This window comes from Panicum virgatum, chromosome 4N (genome assembly GCF_016808335.1).
Source record: "Panicum virgatum strain AP13 chromosome 4N, P.virgatum_v5, whole genome shotgun sequence".
Classification (NCBI taxonomy): Eukaryota; Viridiplantae; Streptophyta; class Magnoliopsida; order Poales; family Poaceae; genus Panicum; species Panicum virgatum.
The window spans coordinates 19,317,938-19,341,811 of NC_053148.1; the positions used below are offsets into that span (position 1 = coordinate 19,317,938).

Consider the following 23,874-nt stretch of genomic DNA (forward strand, 5'->3'; position numbering starts at 1 on the left):
GGAGCTTCCCTCCCCCTGGAAGTGTGGTGGATACGACATCGGATAACATTGCATCCAAAATCCCCCGTTCTCCCACGCGGCAAACTGAGAATCCGATGCCGATGGAGCCTATGGCATTGTAGCATACATCGGCTGCATCTGCTGAGGAGGGAATAAGGTAACCACATAACCCCTGCGCTTGCTTGATTCTCCCCTAGGAGATGAAGGTGCGCCTTGACGCAGAGGTGACCTCGGTCTCCTTTTTAGGCGCCGATCATTTCGAACGGCCTTTGAGTACCTGTTCAACAGTTGGCCAAAGGTAGGCTTCTGATTTGCAATCTTGCCCTGCACCTTTGGCTGGTTGGTCTTCCATGTACCCACTTCTGGACGCTTCGGCTTGAATGTCCGGGGTTGACCACCAGGGCGGTCTGACCGGCCACCAGGACCAGTCTGACCGGTTGGACCGGTTTGACCGGTTGGAGCAACCGGTCTGACCGGTTCCTACTGAGCACCAGACCGGTCACCTGAAGAAGAACCCTCTTGCCCCCCTAGCGTACAAGGCTTAAGTATGATCCTCAGATTCTTCTTCCCATCAGGAGTCTTCTCCTGAATCACTTCCCTGGCCAGAATCTTGTTATCCACAGTCAGCGGCCTATCATCACCAATGATCACGTTCTTGCCCTTTTCTCCTTCGGCTTGATCTGGTCGAATCAGCACATTTGCATTATTGAGATCAATGGTGTGAACTGGGAACAGAGCCTTATCCATCTTCATCTCCGGAAAGGTCAATCATCCTTGGCCGATTGTACCTGTCGACAAAACACATTACAATCATTAGTTGTATGAGATGAAGAATTATGAAATTTGCAATAAGCGCGCCGCTTTAGCTCCTCAAGCGGTGGTATAACATGAGTAATTTTCAAATGCCCAAGACAAAATAACTTATCAAAAATGCGATCGTACATGGACACATCGAAAGTAAACTTCATCTCTTCTTGCCGATTCTTTTGAGTCGGCTTAAGAGATGTACAAGTAGATGGTTTGGCCGAGGCGGGCCAAACAAACTCAGCAGCGTATACCTCTTTATCCTCATCATCCGATGAATCGGAATCATATTCAACGATATGAGTGTTTGAACGATGGGACTTGTAGGTATCCTTTTATTTTTTAAATTTAGTTTCTTGACTCAAAGCCTTAGCTTGAAGCTGATTAATAGAATAAAAACTCGAACCATCAAGCTTCTCTCTATAACTAGAACGCAAACCCGCAAGAGCCAAATCAACCAAATCTTTTTCAGAAAGTGACAAATTAAAGCATCGGTTCTTAATATCTTTAAATTTCTTAAAATACTCTTGGATAGACTCATCTCTACCCTGTCTAACCGATGTCAAATCTGTCAACTTAGTTTCATATCCCCATTATAAAAGTGACCGTGAAACTTTTGCTCTAATTCGTCCCAAGAACGAATCGAGTTAGGAGTTAACGAAGAAAACCTAGAAAAAGCAGTTCCAGTCAAAGATAAAGAAAACATGCGAACACGCAAAGACTTGCTAGAACCGACTTCTCCAAGTTGAGTAATATATTGGCTAATATGCTCCCAAGTGGATCGGTTATCATCACCGCTAAACTTAACAAAATCGGGAACACGCCAACCAGCAGGATAAGGAATTAAATAAAAAGCATCTACATATGGCCTACGATATAGCCGATTCCTACCCACAACAAAGCCCAGTTTTTCTTTAAGCATATCGGCCAGATCCTCTTTCATCCTAGCAAGATCGGCCTCATAATTACCCGTGGACGTTTGGCCGAAACGATGTGTCGTAGGATCAGTAGTAGACATCGTTTGTGCGGCATACTATGGATTGGCCCTAAGCCAATCATCCCAAACATCCTTGGGCAATGGTGGAGGGAAAGGTGGTTCACCGTATGACTTCGTCGTATACGGCGGCATAAAATCTGCCAATTCTCGCTCCAGGCTATAATCAGCCGAAGCGGGAGGAGGCATGACTTGTGGTTGTGACACAGAACCGAGCACCATGGCACCTGTCTGACCGGTCCGCCAGCCGGGGCACCGGTCTGACCGGTCGGTGCGACCGATCTGACCGGTTCGGCCCTGGATGGCCGAACTGTGCCCGGCGGGGGTGTCTATCCCGTGAAGTAATTCGGCGGCATACCATACTGATAATTTTCTAATGGTGCGGCTAAAAGACTAGGATTAGGGGTAAAATTAGCATATTCATTGACAGGTTTCTTCCCCTTATTTTGCATAGTTAAGTCGATAAGCATATCTTGTGTAAACTTTTGTGATTGCTCGAATCGACTCAGAAATGCATCAGCGAACTGCCTAATGGAATTGAACGTAAAACTTACCTCGCTTGGAGTGGAAGCAGATGAAGCAGTAGCAGTAGCTGTAGTAGATGGGTTCGGCGGCGGCGGTGTGAATGTAGGCATCTTGAATTCCTCTTTCTTGAACACACCTTGCCGAGTCTTCCCGAAGCATGCAAGCAATCTATTCTTGGTGTCCTCCTGTTCCTTCTGGAACACCGCCTCGAATTGCTTGCGCGTCTCCTCAGGTATGTCTTCGTACTTGATATCAATGGGAGTAGCATCTACCTTGGGATCAACCTTCTCACCGGCTATAGCGTCCGATGAATTCAGATCTTTCCCCAGCGGAGTCGCCAAAAAGCTTGTTCACACAAGATTGGTCAACACACAAGTGCTAGAACACGTAGGATCGCAACGATCGCAACCGGATGAAGTCCCCCGGCGACCGGTCAGATCGGTCGCGCCAACCGGTCAGACCGGTTGGGCGCAGAGAGCTTCACGAAGACCTAGAACCTCAAGCTCGGGAGGGACCCCGTCGGAGCTCAAATATCTAGGGTTGTCTTGAGGTCGGTAGGCCACTCAAGATGCCCTTGAACGCCGTCGAGACGAGCAAAGAACAACACAAGATTGGAAAAGTTAGGGTTTGGAGAAAAATAGGAAAATTGTAAATTGATTGATTTGATTGGGTAGAAGGACGTCAATCAACCGTGGCCTTAATATTTATAGGCCGGGGAGGACGTACCCCTTCCAAATCGGATTACAAATGGACTCTACAAATCAAATCTAACCTGATTCGGATTACACAGGACCAGACCGGTCTGGCCGGTCGGGCCGACCGGTCGGCCCTCTACATTGCCAATTTTGGCTGCCAACACATCCATTAAGTAAAAGTGGAATAATGTCAAGGTATTATAGGGACAATAAAGAACTGAATTGCTCCTGTTATCCACAATGTCAACTTCATGTGTAAAGACATACAGTGCCGCGTGTTCCAAATTTGCTAAGAAAAACAAACCAAAAAGAATGATAGCAGCTGAAACATAAAAAATAGGGGGCTCAAACACCAATGCTATTAAGGGCTGAAAGTGTGGTGTGCGCATCTCAGGTTTTTTTTGTAGAAAGGCAAAACGATGAGGAGGCACCAATGACGCGTACCGAGGCGAAGCCCAACAACAGCAGGCTGTAGGACAAACGGGCCAAGATGGAAGCAGATTGCGATGTTGCAGGCGAGAAGAAAGAAAGGACAAATGGGCCAAGCGGTAGCAGTAAAAAGAAAAGTTAGACACGTAATTACACGCGTCAAGATTCAATTCGGGAAACGGCAGAGCTGCTCTCGTCGCTGGGATTTCTTCGAGCATAAGGATGTACATATGACGCAACAAGATAGTATCTTATTTAGAGCACGTATGATTATTGGCTTATAACTAAGCAAATATTGATGTGAAAGAGAGAAAAGAGGAGAGAGAGGAGAAGCAAATATTGATGTGAAAGAGAGAAAAGAGGAGTGAGAGGAGAGTTTGGCTCTCATGCAAGCACTAAGCGGATTATGAAAGCATATGCAGGTGATGAGCTATACATTAAATGAATGTAAGGAAGACTAGAAAATAGAAGATGGAATATGAAATAAAACAGTTTCTTATAGATACCTGCGACTAGAGGATAGGCACCCGCCACCGGCTACAACGAACTTGGTCGGAGAAGATTTATTGGAGATACGAGACGTGGAAGGGTTATTTTAGGTGATATGAAAATACGTTGTTCTGCAGGTGGGTCAAAGACGTATAAAATGACACGGCTTAATTATGGTAAGAACTGTAATGATATGATTATGAGTACCTGAATTGTAATTGTGTGTCTCCAAACTCACAAATTTAAAGTGGCATCGATCCAATTAACTGTCTTATTTAAGAATCACAAGTTAATTGTTTGTTAGATAAATGAAAAATTGTCTCTATGACAATGGGCACAAAATAGGTGTGCGGTTTCTGAAATTGCCTTTCATGCATCCATAAAAATATTGTTTTTGATCTCTCCTTGTATAATTGTTTGTCATGCCGGCAAAATGTTCGACAGCACTCTCCAGTGCAAACGGAACATCATTCAAGCCTCAGGATTCAACAAAATAAACAAACAAACAAATCGCAAGAACAAAAAGCATCTTTTGTTTTCGAGTATAGTGCATCAGCGGTGCCTAAACTTATTCTGGTGTATCTAGATTCCCAAATTCTTAAAATGTATTTTCAGATCTCTAAACTTGTATCAAGGTATCACATGGATCTGTCACATAGGTCGCTAATCTCTCAAACTACATTTTTAGGTCCATAAACTAGTCCCTCAATATTATGCTGGTGCCTAAACTCTCAAGATGCTATTTTTAATTTAATATAAATATTGTTTTGCAAATTTAAGTTGATAAAAAATTCTTTAGTCACTTTAAGTGTAATAAAATTGCTCTTTTGTATTTATTAAGAATGGAAACAACTTATCAAAGCACATGACGATAAAATAGTTAGTAGAAAATATTCAGAATTAATATTGATATCTTCATATTAAACGAGAAAACTATGATATTCACCGTTGATATCAAATGATCTAGATTAACCCATGATGTATGATTAATAAGTAGCTAATTTAGAATTAAAATGATCTTAGTGATAAGATTTTTAAATGAATCTTCTAAAAAATTGTTTAATAGACCGTTCATTTTGAATACAATTAATTAATAGCAATTTTAAGACAAGTTTGGCGACCTAAAAATGTATATTGAGAATTTAGGGGGCCGAATGACACCTACAGATCTCAGTTTAGTGATTTAAAAATACATTTTAAGAGTTTAGGAACCAAGATGACACCTCAAGACAAATTCAAAGACCGCTATTTTACTCTTTTTTTTTATCAGAGTTGATCTCGGCATCACTCGTGGCTGCTGCCTGCGTCGCGGCACCGCTCGACGAACTATGCCAAGCTACGGTAGCTCATCTCGCCCTTGTTGGCCGCTGCCACCGCTTCGCTGACCTTCGCCGACTTCTTGGCCATTGTCTCATCCGCGATCTCCTTCCCTGTCACCAACCCTTTCTGCCCGTCCCAGCTTCACTGCTCCTCCTCCGACGTGCCCGGCCCGCCGCGCGCCACCACGGCGGCATTGATACGCTGATCGGCGAACCGTGGTCACGCCAGCACCAGCACGCCAAATGCCGCGGCCTCTGTCACGGAGTTCTACCAACAGTGGCTCTGTAACATCCGAAAAAGTTCATCCAATTAAATCACTCGCTAAAAGTCATTTCAAAATCTTTTCATCGCTGAGCTCAGAACATTTCAAAATCTTTTTCTGTCTGCAATCTCCGGAAATCTCTTCCCGACGATTCTGTCGTCCCGGCACCGAAATTAATCGCCGTCCCTTCTTTTTTCTTGTTCCGCATGCGCACTTCCCACCAAACCCGCTCGCGACCGCCACCGCGAATCCCACCACGACGTCTCAATCTTTTTTCTCTCTCTCTCTCTCTTCTTTTCTTCTCCTTTTCTCCGTCCCTTCTCCTTCTTCCTCCTCCCTCCCTCTCTCCTTTCCCACGCGTAGCAAGCGCTGAGCAGAGCAGCTCCACGCTGGCCTACCCCGTCCCGTCCCACCACGTGGCCGAGCCCACTTGCCCGCCTAATCGCCCCCCGTGGTAGCAGCGAGAGCTCTCGCGCTCGCCCGAGGAGCAGAGTCGGCCAAGCACGGCGCCACCTCCATTGGCTGCCGCTCCCTCCCACTTGCGCTGCCCCTCTGTCCGCTCATCCTCTTGCTGTCACCTCTGTGCCACCGTACCGCTAGAGAACACCGGCAAGTGGCCGAGCCAGCCCCACCTCCATTAATGGCTGCCAAGCTCGCCGGCCACCGCGTCCCTCGCGCAGCTCTCCACCACCAACACCTCACCCGCCGCCGCGTGCCGCCCCTGGCCTCGCAGCGCCGCCGCCACCATAGAACCACCTCCACACGCTGCGTCCGCCCAGGGTGGGTTGGGGGATCAATTTCCCGCGGCCCGCTATCCCTTTAGCCCCTCTCCCCGGCCACCGCCGGGCCTCGGCTGGCCGGCAAGGGCCGCCGGCACCCCCCTACGCCCCCTCCTCTGTTTTCCCTGTCGAGAGGAAGAAGAAGGCAATTTTGCCTATAACCCCCTCCCTTCCTTCTATTTATCTGAACCAACCACCCCCTCTCTAATCATTTTCCAAAGAAGCCTCCCGGTTCTCCCTATTAAGAAATGACCCTTCCACTATACAAAATAATTGCACCTAGATCCCCGCACCTTTCTAGTATGCCCAGATATTTCCAGAAATCACAACCAGGTCCTTTCCTCTCCCAAAGGTATTTACAAATAGGCCCCTGAACTATGGTTCAGCCCCTAACCACCTCTTCGACCTATCATTTCATGCGCCAAAAATCCTCTGATTGCCCAGAAATACGACCATGCCATTTCAATATAGTTTCGGCTGTGCCATTAGAAAAAAGTCCCGAAAATGTTCTTCCTATCTTCATATCTTAAATTTTCCTGATTCGAGCTCAGCGGTAAAACCTTTATTTCTTTTTCTTTATTGTGTGTTTGTTTGTGTGCACCGTAGATGATGGTGTGAACGAGTGAGAACTCGACGAGGAGCATGCGGAGCAGTACCGCGAGCCGGAGCTCGAGAATCCGTACCGCGAGCAGGAACTCCCTGAAGGCTTTGAAGACGGCAAATCCAATCTAGTCCTTTGATGCATATTTTGACCTAGTTTTACAAACACAACCTATTGGCCTGTTTTCAAAATTGCTTATTGATTTATTGCTGAAATATGGTTGGATAGCTACCCCTTGATTGCTATGACCATTCCTTGATGACCTAGGTTTGTCTCAAAATATGATTTGCTCTGTGTTGGATGATGAACCCTGCTAGAATGCTTAGGATCTTGTTACTCATTTTATCACAATCCAAATATTATTACAATGTGTTTTCAAACAAAGAAATGCGTGAGTATCAAAAAGGGAAAAATGGGATTTTTTTGGAAAATAAAAGAAAGAGATTCTTAGATGGGATGGATGGTGATTCCTGTGTGGAATGCCAAATGGTGTACTCGTACCATAGTGGTTGAGTCAGGTAGGGAGATATCTATCTTGCCATAATTAAGAATCAAGTTGATGTGTCATCTTACCTAACTCCATTTATCGTACAACCACTCAACCGTTGTGTGTGGCAACGGCTTAGCATAAATCCCACTAGTTAGTCTGTTAGTCATCAGGAGAGCTGGTGAGCAACGGGTGATCAAGGAGACGGGGTAAGATCTAGGTGACTTATGCCCCGGTTGAACCTTGCTGGTAGGTCAATGACCCCTTGGTGGATCCCGTGTTGGCTAGTCAGGTCTAGCTATGGTGGGTAATGGCTTTAGGATCCGCACTGACACTAAGGTGGTCATGCTGTGATACCCTACTTGTGGGGAAAGTGTACACCTCTGCAGAGTTAAAACCTATTTGAATAGTCATGCCCATGGTACTGGGCGAGTTACGATTTGGTCAGATAACTAGATTTTCTTTGGAGGGATGGTGTCATGGTGTGAGTTGTTTTGGAAGGTGTCCGGCAGTTGTGCCGTGTGCTATGGCGGATGAGGAGTCTGGTAGCATTTAAAAATTTAGATCCTTTGTGTAGGATCAACCCCACTCAGTTACCAAAGAATTGTTTTAAGAAAACTTTTCTTCAAAGTAGACTCTTGGATGTGTTAAAACTGACTTTACTGCAAATGAACCTGAGCCTTCTCCTTGATATATCCTGTGCATATGCTTTATATCCCCCTCCGTGGAGGAGGTTGGACTTGTTGAGTACTTTTGTACTCACTCCTATATATGTTGTTGCTTCAGAGGAAGACTCGGACTTCATTGTTGAGGACGTCGAGTAGGTAGTCGCATTCACAGCCAACGCTGCCTATGGTTTTGGCCCTTTGCAGAATGCTTCTGCTGGCGCGATACTCTGAGCCCGATTTGGACCCTGTCTGGATCGTGCTTTGGTGTATCACCGTAGCCTTTTTACTGCTGATTATTATGTGTACCGAGTGCCTGCCTCCGCGGAGGTTGTACGGTGATGGATCTATTTGTTGAATAAATGTGTTATCAGCCTTCTAGGACTGATATTTGTATCACATTTAGTCTCTACTTATTGTAGGGAAACGGGTAGGCTACGCTAGCATCACTACCGCATAAACCCAAGATACTTGCGAGTAGAAGATCATAGATCGTTACCACTAGACGCGCAGCGCAGCGGAAGAAGTCGCGCGTCGATGTAGAGGAAGTAGTCGATCACGTCCCACGAACCGAGCTCCTCGTACTTGATCCCAGCAGCCGATCAGCGCAGCAGTCGCAGCAGCGCCTCCACAGAGTCCACACGTACGGGGATGAAACGCCGGACGTCGGTGTGCTAGCACCGCACGCACGGCAAGGGCGGCGGCCGAGAGAGAGGGAGGGGCTGGCGGCTAGGGAGGTGGCGCGGCTCAGGTCATCGCCCCCCTAGCCCCTCCCTCATATATATAGGGCGTACTAATGGGCTTCTATCTCATAGGCCCATTAGTAACCCTAATCCCTCTTGGATCAATATCCACTTGGGCCTTTAAACCGTATTGTGATGATGGGCTCTTGGGCATATCACCAACACTTATGTGGGGATGTTTCACTGACGAACAGGCCCACCGAGCCATGCTGTAGGATCTCTCCTGCTCCACCCAGCCCTTGGTCACGAGTGCGCACCCCTGTGCACGCTCCAGAAACCCATCGTCTCCAAGCAGGTCGCCGAGCTTAGTGGCCTCATCGCTGTCCATGACAGTGCTCTTCACGACCCACAGGAACTGGTGGCCACTAGCCTCGAGCCCCGTGGTGAGCTCCTAGAGCTGGTCTGGCGAGATGGCTTGCCGAAGCTCAGGTACACCACCGACCATGCTGGCTGCATGTCAAGCCACTACATGTAGCCGATAGGGTCTTCGGTGGCTCCCATGGTGGAAACCTCACCGGGAGGAGCGGGCCAACGGAGAACACCGGCGAGAAGCCGGAGGCCACTGAGCCTACCTGTAGGACCGTGATGGCCTCCAGCTCCAAGGCGTCGAACGTGTTGACAAGGATACCGTCGGCGTCCATGAGGCCGTGTCCGTTCGCCACGAACTATCGGGTGAAGAGTTGCTTGGGATCATGAAGCACCGTTGATGTGGGGTTTCATCCAACGGTGAGGATACTCCTAAAGGGAGTAAAGAGCACAAGAAAACCCTAGCCTCCACTCAGCCCTGCTCAGGACGCCATTTGAGAGGGGGAGGTGCACAACACACACACAACTTGAGAGAAGAGAGGAAGAAGAAGAAGACAGCCTATTGTCACAATAGCTAGTGGCAACCCTCCACATTTCTTCAGTATCTCATCCAATAGTTTATCTTCATTTGGATTGTTGGGTTTATGTACCTTTTTTAAGAGCAGCTATTTGGCTTCCTTTTCTTCTAGGGCTTTAAGGTGGTGGATAAATTCGAGGTTGAGACTGCACATTTTCCCCTAGAGTTGTTCTCATAGGTGATCGGTGCAATGGTTCACTTGTATAGTCAGCCCTTGGTGTTTTTCAACAGATCTTCCAGCGACTTTTCCCCCGAAAATTGCTAAAGGATTGTGAAACAGTAATCCAAGCACAATTAAAAATCTTTCATGAAGCTCCTTGCTATCGTATACCTTTTTGGCAAGAGTCGTCTTCCTATGACCACCCATGCCAACAACTGAGACCACCTTCCGACCATCTGTCTTGCTGGAAATCATCTCTAAGAGCTCAGCCTTCGACCTCTCAAAGCCAGAGTACACAGCCGCGAAATTTCGTGTCACCCGGAAATCTACTTTCATGTCATCAGAAATGGCATCTGTATGCTGAATCGGATTGTACCTCTTCCTTGTCTGATTTAGTTCTTTGGATTCTTTTCTTGATTGCCCGTATTTGGGCAGCAATATGATGGCGTGCTCTCAAGTTGAAGCATTGCTGCAACATTCTTTGATGCTCGATCGAAACCATGAACTCCTCAAGATAATCTTCAGTGTCATATGCCAAATCATGTATTAGCTCCAGGTAAGCCCTCGATGTAGAAGTCGCGCGTCGATGTAGAGGAAGTAGTCGATCACGTCCCACGAACCGAGCTCCTCGTACTTGATCGCAGCAACCAATCAACGCAGCAGTCGCAGCAGCGCCTCCACGGAGTCCACACGTACGGGGATGAAACGCCGGGCGTCGGTGTGCTAGCACCGCACGCATGGCAAGGGCGGCGGCCGAGAGAGAGGGAGGGGCGGCGGCTAGGGAGGTGGCGCGGCTCAGGTCATCGCCCCCCTAGCCCCTCCCTCATATATATAGGGCGTACTAATGGGCTTCTATCTCAAAGGCCCATTAGTAACCCTAATCCCTCTTGGATCAATATCCACTTGGGCCTTTAAACCGTATTGTGATGATGGGCTCTTGGGCATATCACCAACAATCTCCCACTTGCACCAGAGACAATCATACATGCAAGCTTTCCAACATTCCAAACCCTTTAAGTGTGTGACCCGTTAGGTTCATGTGTAGGTGGTCGTGATCGGAAATCATTTCCGAATCACAAGTCAATAGCGGCACCTTGCAGGGCATAGTGACTCACAAATACACATAAAGATCATATCGGCCGAACCATAGATATACTCATACACCGATCCCTTTGCCACACGATACCAGTCAGGCTCAAAGCGAGATGCGTGCCACCTTTGTGATAGCTCGACCATTTTCTCGATCTAATAGTGGATTCTATTCATAACTAACCTTTAGTCATCATGATTAACTCTTTAATCACTTTGGCATGGCCATGCACTTTCAAATCCAACTATCTCGAGGGGCCCAGAGATATCTCTCCCGTTATCTAGGAGGGGCAAATTCCATCTTGATCCGCTCACATCTCATTCCATGTTTCATGACATACCTGTAAGCTGCTTTTGTAACTACCCAGTCACGGAGTAGCGTTTAGCAGCCCCAAGATGCACCACTACACATAGTGAGAAACAATGGCGATCTCAGGTCTAAGGATTCAGTAGGTATAACACTCAAGAACAACTGATGGCACATACAAAATAACAATCCCAACATTGTCTTGGAGTGGGTCAATCCAACACCATGTTCACCAACATGTGTCCACATCATTAATCCGATATCTCCATATCCATGATCCGTGAAACATGATCATCAATTAATGCATGTGCTAGTCTCAACGTCGTTGTTGTCCCACACAACGACATAAACTAGGGATAATTTAGAATCATATCATTTTCAACAAAGAGTTTCACGAACAAGTCACATACTTGATAATCAATGTAAAATAATCATCCATGGAACAAATAACAATTATTTATCATTACATAAACATACTCATGACACAAAATCTCCCACACACACTAGAATCACTGATGTAAGTATCTAATACCCATAGATCTCATGTGCGCCTCATGCTTTGATTGTGGGAGAGGCTTCAGTCAACGGATCAGCAATGTTTGAATCCGTGTGCACCTTGCAAACCTTCACATCACCTCTCTCAACAAAGTTACGGATGAGGTGATACTTTCGCAGTATATGTCTGGACTTCTTAGTTGTTCTAGGCTCCTTTGCTAGTGCAACGGCACCACTATTATCACAATAGAGGTCCACTGGACTGGACGCACTAGGAACAACACCCAAGTCAGAAACAAACTTTCTGATCCAAACAGCTTCTTTTGCAGCTTCATAAGCTGCAATATACTCGGCCTCTGTCGTCGAATCAGCCACCGTATCTTGCTTGGAACTCTTCCAGCTCACTGCCCCACCATTGAGGCAGAAAACAAAACCGGATTGCGATTTGGAGTCATCTTTGTCTGTTTGAAAACTAGCATCGGTGTAACCCTTTACAAGGAGCTCATCTTCGCCTCCAAATATTAGGAACATATCCTTAGTTCTTCTCAAGTACTTAAGGATACTCTTTACAATTATCCAGTGAGGTTCACCGAAATCTGACTGATACCTGCTCGTAACACTTAGAGCAAAGGAAACATCTGGGCGCGTGCAAAGCATAGCATACATGATCAACCCTATGGCTGAAGCATAAGGAATCGTACTCATCCTCTTTTGCTCATCAGGTGTCGTAGCACACTGACTCTTGCTTAGAGTAATGCCATGTGACATTGGCAAGAAACCTTTCTTGGAATCTTGCATATTGAACCGATTCAGTATCTTGTCAATGTACGTGTCTTGGCTCAATCCAATTAGCCTTTTTGATCTATCTCTATAGATCCTAATACCCAGAATATAAGCCGCCTCTCCTAAATCCTTCATCGAAAAACTCTTTTTCAATGAGGTTTTAACGGCTTCAAGCATTGGAATATCATTTCCGATCAGTAATATGTCATCCACATATAGGACCAGAAACACAAGTGCGCTCCCACTAGCTTTTTGTAAACACAAGGCTCATCTTCATTCTTGATGAAGCCAAACCCTTTGACTACTTCATCAAAACGAATATTCCAACTCCGAGATGCTTGCTTCAATCCATAGATGGACCTCTGAAGCTTACATATTTTCCCAGCATTTTTAGGATCGACAAAACCTTCAGGCTGTGTCATATACACATCCTCACTTAGATGTCCATTAAGGAAAGCGGTTTTGACATCCATTTGCCATATCTCATAGTCATAATATGCGGCAATTGCTAGGAGAATCCGAACAGACTTTAGCATTGCGACGGGCGAAAAGGTTTCCTCATAGTCAACACCTTGAATTTGTCGGAAACCTTTCGCCACCAATCGTGCCTTATAGATGTGAACATTTCCATCCATGTCTAATTTTTTCTTAAAAATCCACTTACAATCGACAGGTCTTACACTGTCAATCTGATCGACCAAGTTCCAAACTTGATTATCATGCATGGATTTTAACTCGGATTCCATGGCTTCAAGCCATTTGTCGGAGTCGGGTCCCATCATTGCTTCTTTGTAGGTCAAGGGCTCATCATTTTCCATCAATAATACATGGCGCTCCTCCGTAATAAGGTGGTTGAGCTTGTCAGTAGCGCGACGTGCCCTTATAGACCTTCGTGGGGCTGGTGCCTCAACTACGGGTTGTGCAACATCTTGCACATCCCGTGGATCTTCAGTGGGTGCTGAAACAGTTTCGGGTGTTTCCTGAATTTCTTCAAGTTGCACCTTGCTCCCACTAAATCCTTTTGAGAGAAACTCCTTTTCTAAGAAAACACCATTGCGAGCGACAAACACTTTGCCTTCCGCCTTATTGTAAAAATAATATCCTTTGGTTTCCCTAGGATACCCCACAAAGAAACATTTGTCTGACTTTGGAGTGAGCTTATCTGACATCAAACGTTTGACATAAGCCTCACATCCCCAAACTTTGAGAAAAGATAATCCGGGACGCTTCCCAGTCCATATCTCATATGGTGTCTTCTCAACAGACTTACTTGGAACCCTATTCAGTGTGAACGCAGCAGTTTCAAGAGCATAACCCCAAAATGACAATGGAAGATCAGCTTGGCTCATCATGGACCTAACCATGTCCAACAAGGTTCGGTTCCTCCAGTTCGGATACCCCATTCCATTGAGGTGTTCCGGGCGGAGTTAGCTGCGGAATAATTCCACATTGCTTCAAATGATCACCAAATTCAAGGCTCAAATATTCTCCTCCACGATCAGATCGTAGAAATTTAATTGTCTTGCCTAATTGATTTTGTACTTCATTCTGAAATTCTTTGAACTTTTCAAACGATTCAGACTTGTGCCTCATTAAGTAGATATAGCCATGTCTACTAAAGTCATCAGTGAAGGTAATGAAGTACTGAAAACCACCTCTGGCTATTGAGCTCATTGGTCCACATACATCGGTATGTACAAGTCCCAACAAGTCACTCGCCCTCTCACTCTGACCAGTGAAAGGCGCTTTGGTCATCTTTCCAAGCAAACAAGACTCACATGTGTCAAATGATTCAAAATCAAATGAGATTAACAATCCATCTTTATGGAGTTGTTCAATGCGCTTCTCATTTATATGACCTAAGCGACAATGCCAAATAAAAGTGGGATTCAAATCATTTGGTCTAAGCCTCTTAGTATTAATGTTACAGACAGATTTATCCTCAAGATCAAGAACATATAATCCATTCACCAATGGACAATGAGCATGAAAAATACCATTGCAAAAGATAGAACAACGTTTGTTCTCAATTACAATCTTAAAATCACCAACTTCTTCCAAACATGAAGAAGAAATAATGTTCTTGCTCAAAGCAGGAATGCAATAACAATTATTTAATTCCAAAACTAATCCGGAGGGTAGAGACAAGTGGTAGGTGCCGACCGCCAACACCGCAACCTTTGCGCCATTGCCGACCCGAACGTCCAACTCGCCTCTTGCAAATCTTCTAGTCTCACTTAGACCCTGCAACGATTTGCAAGTGTGAATCATCGATCCAGTATCAAATACCCATGATTCACTAGAAGATAATGCAATATTTATTTCTATAACATTTATACCTGAAGTGGAAGTCTCACTTCCCTTCTTCTTCTTCTTTTCTTCCAAGTACTTCTTGCAGTTCCTAGACCAATGTCCCTTTTCATGACAGTGGAAGCATTCATCTTCAGAAGTAGGGCCAGATTTGGCCTTAGGTGCTGGCTTTAGCTTAGAGCCCGAAGACTCACCACCGGAACTCTTTTCCTTGCCTTTACCTTTGGGATTAGGAGGCGTCCAACGCTTCCTCTTTTTGTTCCCCTTCTGAATCATCATCACATGATTCGGATTCTTCTTAATGCTCTCCTCTGCTGTTTTTAGCATCCCATGCAACTCACTCAATGTTTTATCCAAGCCATTCATCTGAAAGTTCATGATAAAAGGCTCATAGCTCGCCGGGAGCGACTGGAGAATAACATTAGTAGCCAAGTCTTGGTGAAGTTCAGAACCAAGTCTATCCAAAGTCTCAATGTAACCAATCATTTTGATCACATGAGGACTGACTGGGCTACCTTCTGCCAGCTTGCACGCAAACAAGGACTTTGAGATATTGAACCTCTCAGTCCTGGCTTGGTTCTGAAACATCCCACGCAGCCCCTCGATCATGGTATGAGCATCTGCATGCTCATACTGCTTCTGCAGATCAGGGGACATGGTGGCGAGCATCAGACAGCTGACATCAAGTGAGTCATTGCAGTGCTTCTCATAAGCTCTGCGATCAGCAGCAGTTGCATTGTCAGGGAGATCATCAGGATATGGCTGCTCAAGAACATACTCCTTTTTCTCTTGTCTGAGAACAATTCTCAGATTGCGGTACCAATCAATAAAGTTTGTTCCATTCAATTTTTCTTTCTCAAGAACAGAATGCAAATTAAAAGTGGAATTGTTACTGGCAGACATGATCTACAACATTAAAGTAAAGCAAGATTTCAGCACTAAGTTTATGTAAAGACTTTCATTAACTGATTTAACCAAAGACAACCTACTATATCAAAGTCATCTTCCCTCTAATGACATATAGTAGTTCAAGATCCATAATCACTAAAATTCTAGTGAGCTTTAGCATCACGGCTAGAAAAGTAGTGATACAGGTAAGTAACAAATTACTAATCACATCTCTATGCGACTCTTGTTTGTTGGGTGGCATCCAATGCCCCGGCCCCAACCCTATGCCTTAAAGCCCAAAACTGTTTTGATAGCTTTGTTGAGTAAACCAATACTATGCTTGTGAATGTCCGACATCCACCCTATACAAAAGTGATAGCTGAGGGTACTCTACTTTGGTAAACCTACCACACAACGATCAAAATTTATAGGTGCAGCTATTGGTAAAAGGCATCAAAAACTCAAACTTTTCTGAGGGAAGCTATTCTATCATGATTAAAGCATCCACCATATGTAAAAGCATGAAAGAATAGTATGACAGGAAAATAAATATCACAGGCATATAATCATATTATATTGTGAATAGTATGGCCTCTTGCATCACAATGGGCTCCATCGCCATGGCACCAAGGTGACCTCCATTGCCATCCGTCCTGTCTTGTGGTGATCATCATCGCCATCATGATTGAAACCTCCATGAAAAGATACTAAGCTACTACATCTAATAGCTAGTGAAATAATTACATGAGGATTCAAACATCACAAGTCGACACGCAGGTCGTTATACAATAATGGTGCAACCTCAATCCGGTTGTGTTAACTTGCGACACGCAGGCCGCACAAATCATCACATACATCATCACATGACATTGAGGCCATACCATTCACATCACACCCTGCAAAAACAAGTTAGGCGTACGACAGTGTTCTACCAAAGTAGCGCTTGGGAAGCCGCTACAGCGAGAAAGCAACGGCGGCCCTGAAAACCTCACGGAATTACACAGATCGCATCTATGGAATCCCTATGAAAATCTCATCAGAGTGATCGCATCACCTCAAATCCGAGCCATTCATAATGCCTCAATTTTCACTAGGTCAATCACCTTGACCATGCAAACTTTGCACTTGAGAAGACTGCATCTACACATGACCTTGATCTGTTGGTTCAATCTGCTGACTATGCACACAGTTAGTCCCGATGGTGATTCCAGCCGGTAGGGACATGTCATATGCATAACAGAGAAAGAACACAAACTAATCTTTTGTCACATGCCGCGCAATCAACTCGCTCCTAGTTTTAACCCCTTATGACCAATTGATCTAATCAAACCGTGCAAAAGTAATAGATCCAATCTACTACAACAACATATCACCTATATGCAAAAGATCCAGACCAAAAACTATGCAAGATGGCTTTGATATCACTGTAGGGAAACGGGTAGGTTACGCTAGCATCACTACCGCATAAACCCAAGATACTTGCGAGTAGAAGATCATAGATCGTTACCACTAGACGCGCAGCGCAGCGGAAGAAGTCGCGCGTCGATGTAGAGGAAGTAGTCGATCACGTCCCACGAACCGAGCTCCTCGTACTTGATCCCAGCAGTCAATCAGCGCAGCAGTCGCAGCAGCGCCTCCACGGAGTCCACACGTACGGGGATGAAACGCCGGGCGTCGGTGTGCTAGCACCGCACGCACGGCAAGGGTGGCGGCCGAGAGAGAGGGAGGGGCGGCGGCTAGGGAGGTGGCGCGGCTCAGGTCATCGCCCCCCTAGCCCCTCCCTCATATATATAGGGCGTACTAATGGGCTTCTATCTCATAGGCCCATTAGTAACCCTAATCCCTCTTGGATCAATATCCACTTGGGCCTTTAAACCGTATTGTGATGATGGGCTCTTGGGCATATCACCAACACTTATGTGGGGATGTTTCACTGACGAACAGGCCCACCGAGCCATGCTGTAGGATCTCTCCTGCTCCACCCAGCCCTTGGTCACGAGTGCGCACCCCTGTGCACGCTCCAGAAACCCATCGTCTCCAAGCAGGTCGCCGAGCTTAGTGGCCTCATCGCTGTCCATGACAGTGCTCTTCACGACCCACAGGAACTGGTGGCCACTAGCCTCGAGCCCCGTGGTGAGCTCCTAGAGCTGGCCTGGCGAGATGGCTTGCCGAAGCTCAGGTACACCACCTGACCATGCTGGCTGCATGTCAAGCCACTACATGTAGCCGATAGGGTCTTCGGTGGCTCCCATGGTGGAAACCTCACCGGGAGGAGCGGGCCAACGGAGAACACCGGCGAGAAGCCGGAGGCCACTGAGCCTACCTGTAGGACCGTGATGGCCTCCAGCTCCAAGGCGTCGAACGTGTTGACAAGGATACCGTCGGCGTCCATGAGGCCGTGTCCGTTCGCCACGAACTATCGGGTGAAGAGTTGCTTGGGATCATGAAGCACCGTTGATGTGGGGTTTCATCCAACGGTGAGGATACTCCTAAAGGGAGTAAAGAGCACAAGAAAACCCTAGCCTCCACTCAGCCCTGCTCAGGACGCCATTTGAGAGGGGGAGGTGCACAACACACACACAACTTGAGAGAAGAGAGGAAGAAGAAGAAGACAGCCTATTGTCACAATAGCTAGTGGCAACCCTCCACATTTCTTCAGTATCTCATCCAATAGTTTATCTTCATTTGGATTGTTGGGTTTATGTACCTTTTTTAAGAGCAGCTATTTGGCTTCCTTTTCTTCTAGGGCTTTAAGGTGGTGGATAAATTCGAGGTTGAGACTGCACATTTTCCCCTAGAGTTGTTCTCATAGGTGATCGGTGCAATGGTTCACTTGTATAGTCAGCCCTTGGTGTTTTTCAACAGATCTTCCAGCGACTTTTCCCCCGAAAATTGCTAAAGGATTGTGAAACAGTAATCCAAGCACAATTAAAAATCTTTCATGAAGCTCCTTGCTATCGTATACCTTTTTGGCAAGAGTCGTCTTCCTATGACCACCCATGCCAACAACTGAGACCACCTTCCGACCATCTGTCTTGCTGGAAATCATCTCTAAGAGCTCAGCCTTCGACCTCTCAAAGCCAGAGTACACAGCCGCGAAATTTTGTGTCACCCGGAAATCTACTTTCATGTCATCAGAAATGGCATCTGTATGCTGAATCGGATTGTACCTCTTCCTTGTCTGATTTAGTTCTTTGGATTCTTTTCTTGATTGCCCGTATTTGGGCAGCAATATGATGGCGTGCTCTCAAGTTGAAGCATTGCTGCAACATTCTTTGATGCTCGATCGAAACCATGAACTCCTCAAGATAATCTTCAGTGTCATATGCCAAATCATGTATTAGCTCCAGGTAAGCCCTCGACACCTCAGTTTTCCCCTCTTTCACATGGGTTGTCCTAAAAAAAGCACTCATCCTCTTAAGCCCAGCATTGATGAACCTAGTAACAACAAATTCAGAATATTAGGTTAAAAATAATCACGGTAAATTAGATTTCCATTTTAACGCATTTATTCAGGAAGCGTACTATAATTCTTAGTTAGTGATAGCAAATCAAGAAAATCATTTGTTAAGAAGATTGGAACAAAAAAAATCCACTTTATGGACTATAAACTAATTAATCTTACAGTATAATCATGTAAGCAAAGATTAATGTGCGAGGAAATAGATCATATAGAAAGCTAGTGTTCCTCTTTGCAAAAAAGTGTATGACTCATTGCAGCAAGAAAATAGCAAAACATTCGGGATGCAGCATACACAAATATAGACTACCAAATTTTCATTACTAAACTCATACATCTATCAAGAAGGGAAAAGAACAAGCTGCGTTTAATGAAATAATAACAAACAAACGGAACATAGCTATGCTGGTAAAGTTCCATACTGGTGGAACCTACCAACCCAGTGTTGGGGGAGCCACCTTCGGGTGACGAGCGAAGGTGCAATGCCCGAGGTCTGGAGTCTGAGGACAAGATGTGCATGTGAAGCCACGACGTCAAAGTCACAGAGCGAAGTCTTTCGGCGAAGCCCTCGAGTGAAGCCACGTCGATACGAAGGGGGATCCTCCATGGGACATGGCACGGGCCAAGGCAGACGAAGACTGAGTGGCGAAGGCACACGGGTGAAGGTGCGAGACCAAAGGCTCGACGACAAGAACGCCAGAGAGTGGGCCCGAAGGTCTGGCACGGAGCAGGGCGGCAAAGGACACGAGGGTTAGAAGGAGGCCCACTTGCAGGCCCAGCTGTAACCCACTACCGTTGTCACTGTTGTAATGTTACTAAATTGCCCGTGGAACATTCCCGGAATCTAGCAGTTAGGGGGCATTGCGGAGAATCTAAGTCGACGGGTAGGTGAACCGTTGCCTGTAAATACTCGTGTAACTGCAGTTGATGGGACATTGAATACAAGTAACTGTTATGCTTGCATTGGTTTTCGAGCGTGTGTTCTTGTCACTGCCCATGAAGGAGGCTTCGACCTTCCATCTTCGAGCTGTTGTGATAAGCCTTCGCCTCGAAGGGTATCTTCCACCAACAGTTTTGGCGCCCACTCGCAGTTCGTCTCCAAACACCACATGGCGGCGAAGAAGAAGAACAATGCTAGCACTTCGACGGAGCCTCCCACCTCCACGAAGAATGCCATCGCCACGACCAACAATGCCGACAAAAGCGAAGACGCTTCGGTCGACCACGTCGCCGACGGAGAGCTCGAAGTCGATGTCCACGACTTGGGCATCTCAACCGAAGACATCCAAGCCATGTGAAGAATCGACGCGTACCTCGCAGAGAGGTCGCACAACGCGCGACAGGCGGCACTGACCCCTCGGCTGCAGCAATAACAACAAGAGCGAAGGGGAAACAAAGTGCACTCACTGCCGAAGAGGTGGAGGAGCAACTCAACAAGCTGAAAAATGAAGAGCTTTGCTGTAAAGCGATGCACCAGCAAGATCAGGCCCCATTCCTGGAGCCAGTACCTGTGGCACCGCCCGCCCCTCAACCTATCAGGCATCGGCCACAACCCATCATCCTCGACGAAGACAAGTACTCCGATGAAGAAGGCGAGTACAGAATGATGCAGCATCATCAGCGGAACCGTGGAGGCCTTGGCACCCCCTCTCCGCGGAGTTCGAAGAGCTCCATTGGCCTCCGTGGTTAAACCCGACAATCCTCCCGCAGTACGATGGAGAGTCCGACCCGAGAGACTTCCTACTCAAGTACGAAGCCGCCGTCGAAGCAACCGGAGGGGGCCCTGCGTGCAAGGTCAAAGCCTTCATCATCTCCCTGAAGGGCCTCGTGCAACACTAGTACTCAAACCTCTCGAATGGGCACATCTGCGCATGGGACCAGTTGCGGGTGGAGTTGTCCGTGACGTTTCGGGCAGTGAAGCCCGACGAAGTTACATCATGCGACTTCCACAACTTGAAGCAGGGGAGTTTCAGCCTACAAAAATACCTCCACCGCCTCGTCAGACTTTCACCTCGTCAGACTTCGCGCTAGGGCCCTAGAGGTAGCTGAGAAGACCATCATCGAAGCTGCCATCGAGGGGGTGAGCCTCGGCCCGTGCGGGGAATACCTCGAGCGCCGCAAGCCGAAGACCGTCGACAAGCTCTCCGAGATAATGCATGAATACTGCATCTTGGACAAAGGCAAGCGGCGAAGGCTCGAAGGGATGAATGAACAGCGAGCGCGGAATCGTGAACGGTCGAGGCCGCACCAGGTCGACCAAGCAAAACCCCTGAAGGCTGTGAACACGGTCTCCGGCAAAGAGGCGCGCGACTTCCGGCCTCACAACAACAGAGGAGGGAGGAGCGACCGGGGCGGCAACAACAACAACCGCGGCCGCGGAGAGAACACCGGACGAAGGCAGAAATTTTTGTACTGCTACATCCATGGCAAGGACAAGGGGCATTGGACAAGCGATTGCCCTCTCATTAAGGCGAAGAGGAGGAATTCGACCGAAGCAATACCAAGCCGCCGAAGCCTGTCAATTACACCACCCATAACAGCTAGCCACGAGGCCTGCCTCCCACTCAGTGGCAGTCTTCGCAACAACCCCACTGGACTTCGGCGTACCCCTACACTCTCTCCATCCTTCTCAGCCTTCCACTATAACCCCACCAACACACCTGCTGCCTTACCAGCCCCTACGACACCCCAAATCCCCCAAAATCAAACCCCTTCGGCGCCACAACAAGCGTGGCAGCAACCACTCGCAACGCAAACACCCACCTACGTTCCCCCACCACCGAAGCTAGAACCAGGCCAAGTCCCAGAAAGAGCCAATGACCCCGCCGGAGGCATGGTCAATGTCATTAACGCCATCTCCAGTGGATCCAATGAGCTTGTGCACGAGAAGAAGAGGCAGAGGAAAGAATACCTCCGTACAGTATCACATGTGTGCGAAGGCAAGCATTTTCGCACACCCTGGTCCCTCATCCCAATCTCATTTTCCAAAGCTGACCTCAGGCTTCAACACTTTCCCCATAATGATCCCCTTGTCATCCAGGCCAACATCGTCAAAAACTCCATGCACTTCGCTGGAAATGATGTAGGCAGCATCCTCGTCGATAATGGGAGCTCTGCAGATATCATCACCTGGCAGTGCTTCATCAAGATCGGCCTGACGGAACAAAACCTGCACAAGTCCTAGTACCCTCTCATAGGCTTTGGGGGAAAGAAAATCGAGGCCCTCGGCAAAACCGAGCTGAACGTGACCTTCGACGAAGGGAATACACAGAGGACGGAGGCCATAACCTTCAACGTGGTAGACATCAACTACCCGTACAACGCCATCTTCGACCGCAACACCATCATCAATTTCGCGGCGGTCATCCATCAGGCATACCTTTGTATTAAGCTACCAACAGTCGGGGGGTCATCACGATCCTCGGCAATCAGGAGGAGGTGCATAGGTGCGAAGACAACGCGGCATGCATAACAACGAATTTCCACGAAATTGAAGCCGCAGATGCTGAGGAAGAGGAAGATGAGCCGAAGCATCCAAAGCCCAATGAAGCCTACAAGCCGGAGGGGGTCACTCCCGCAGAACACATGAAGAAGGTCCCACTCTGTGAAGATGTCCCAGATCGCACAGTAATCATCGGTAAGGGCCTCTAGGAAGCCGAGGAGGCAAGATCGATCCAGTTTTAAGGAACAGTCAGGACGTCTTCGCATGATGCTCTTCGGACCTGCGAGGCGTCAGCCGAGAAGTCATGGAGCATTCACTGTGAGTGGACCCGAAGGTCAAGCCCCTAAAGCAGCGCCTTCGGACGATGTCTAAAGACAGGAAGAAAGCAGCCCAATGCGAAGTGCAGAATCTGCTCGACGCAGGTGTCATCCGTGAAGTGCAATACCCCGAGTGGTTATCAAATGTGGTCATGGTTCTGAAGAAGAATGGCAAGTGCAGGATGTGCATCGATTTCACAACTCTCAACAAAGCTTGCCCGTAGGATGACTACCCTTTACCCCACATCGACACCCTGGTGGATGTGGCAGCGGGTTCGGAGATGCTAAGCATGCTGGATTGTTTCTCAGGTTACCACCAAATCTTCATGAAGAAATCTGATGAAGAGAAGACTAGTTTTACAACACCCTTTGGCACATATTGTTACATCAGAATGCCGAAAGGGCTTCGCAACATGGGAAGCACTTTCAATAGGACAATCGGCGCAGTCCTGGGAACTCAGCTGGAAAGAAACATTTCAGCGTACGTCGATGATTTCGTCGTGCCAAGAAAGAAGTGCGAAGACCACATTCAAGACCTTCGTGAGACTTTTGCCAACCTCTGGAAGCACGGGCTCAAATTGAACCCAGAAAAATGCGTCTTTGGCGTATGGCGGGGAAAGTTGTTGAGGTGCATGATCACAGAGAGGGGCATTGAACCTAACCCCGAGAAGATCGAAGCTATAAGAAGAATGAAGCCACCAACAACAATGAAGAGGGGGGTCCAGAAGTTGACAGGCAGGCTCTCTTCACTGAACAGATTCATCTCACGATCAGCAGAGAAGTCCCTCCCCTTCTTCAAATTGCTGAAAGGCTCCAAAAATTTCCAATGGGGGCCAGAACAAGATAAAAGCCTTTGAAGACCTCAAGCTATACTTGGAAAGCCTGGCAGTAATGACCAGCCCATTGCCAAAGGCAGAGCTGCAGCTATACATTGCGTCTTCGGGATC

At 47.1% G+C, this 23,874-nt stretch overlaps 1 pseudogene; it reads right to left on the bottom strand.

Moving 5' to 3' along the window:
* Positions 1-764: 764 nt before the first annotated feature.
* On the bottom strand, positions 765-10,172 carry LOC120669216 (annotated as a pseudogene).
* Between the last annotated feature and the right edge of the window lie 13,702 nt (positions 10,173-23,874).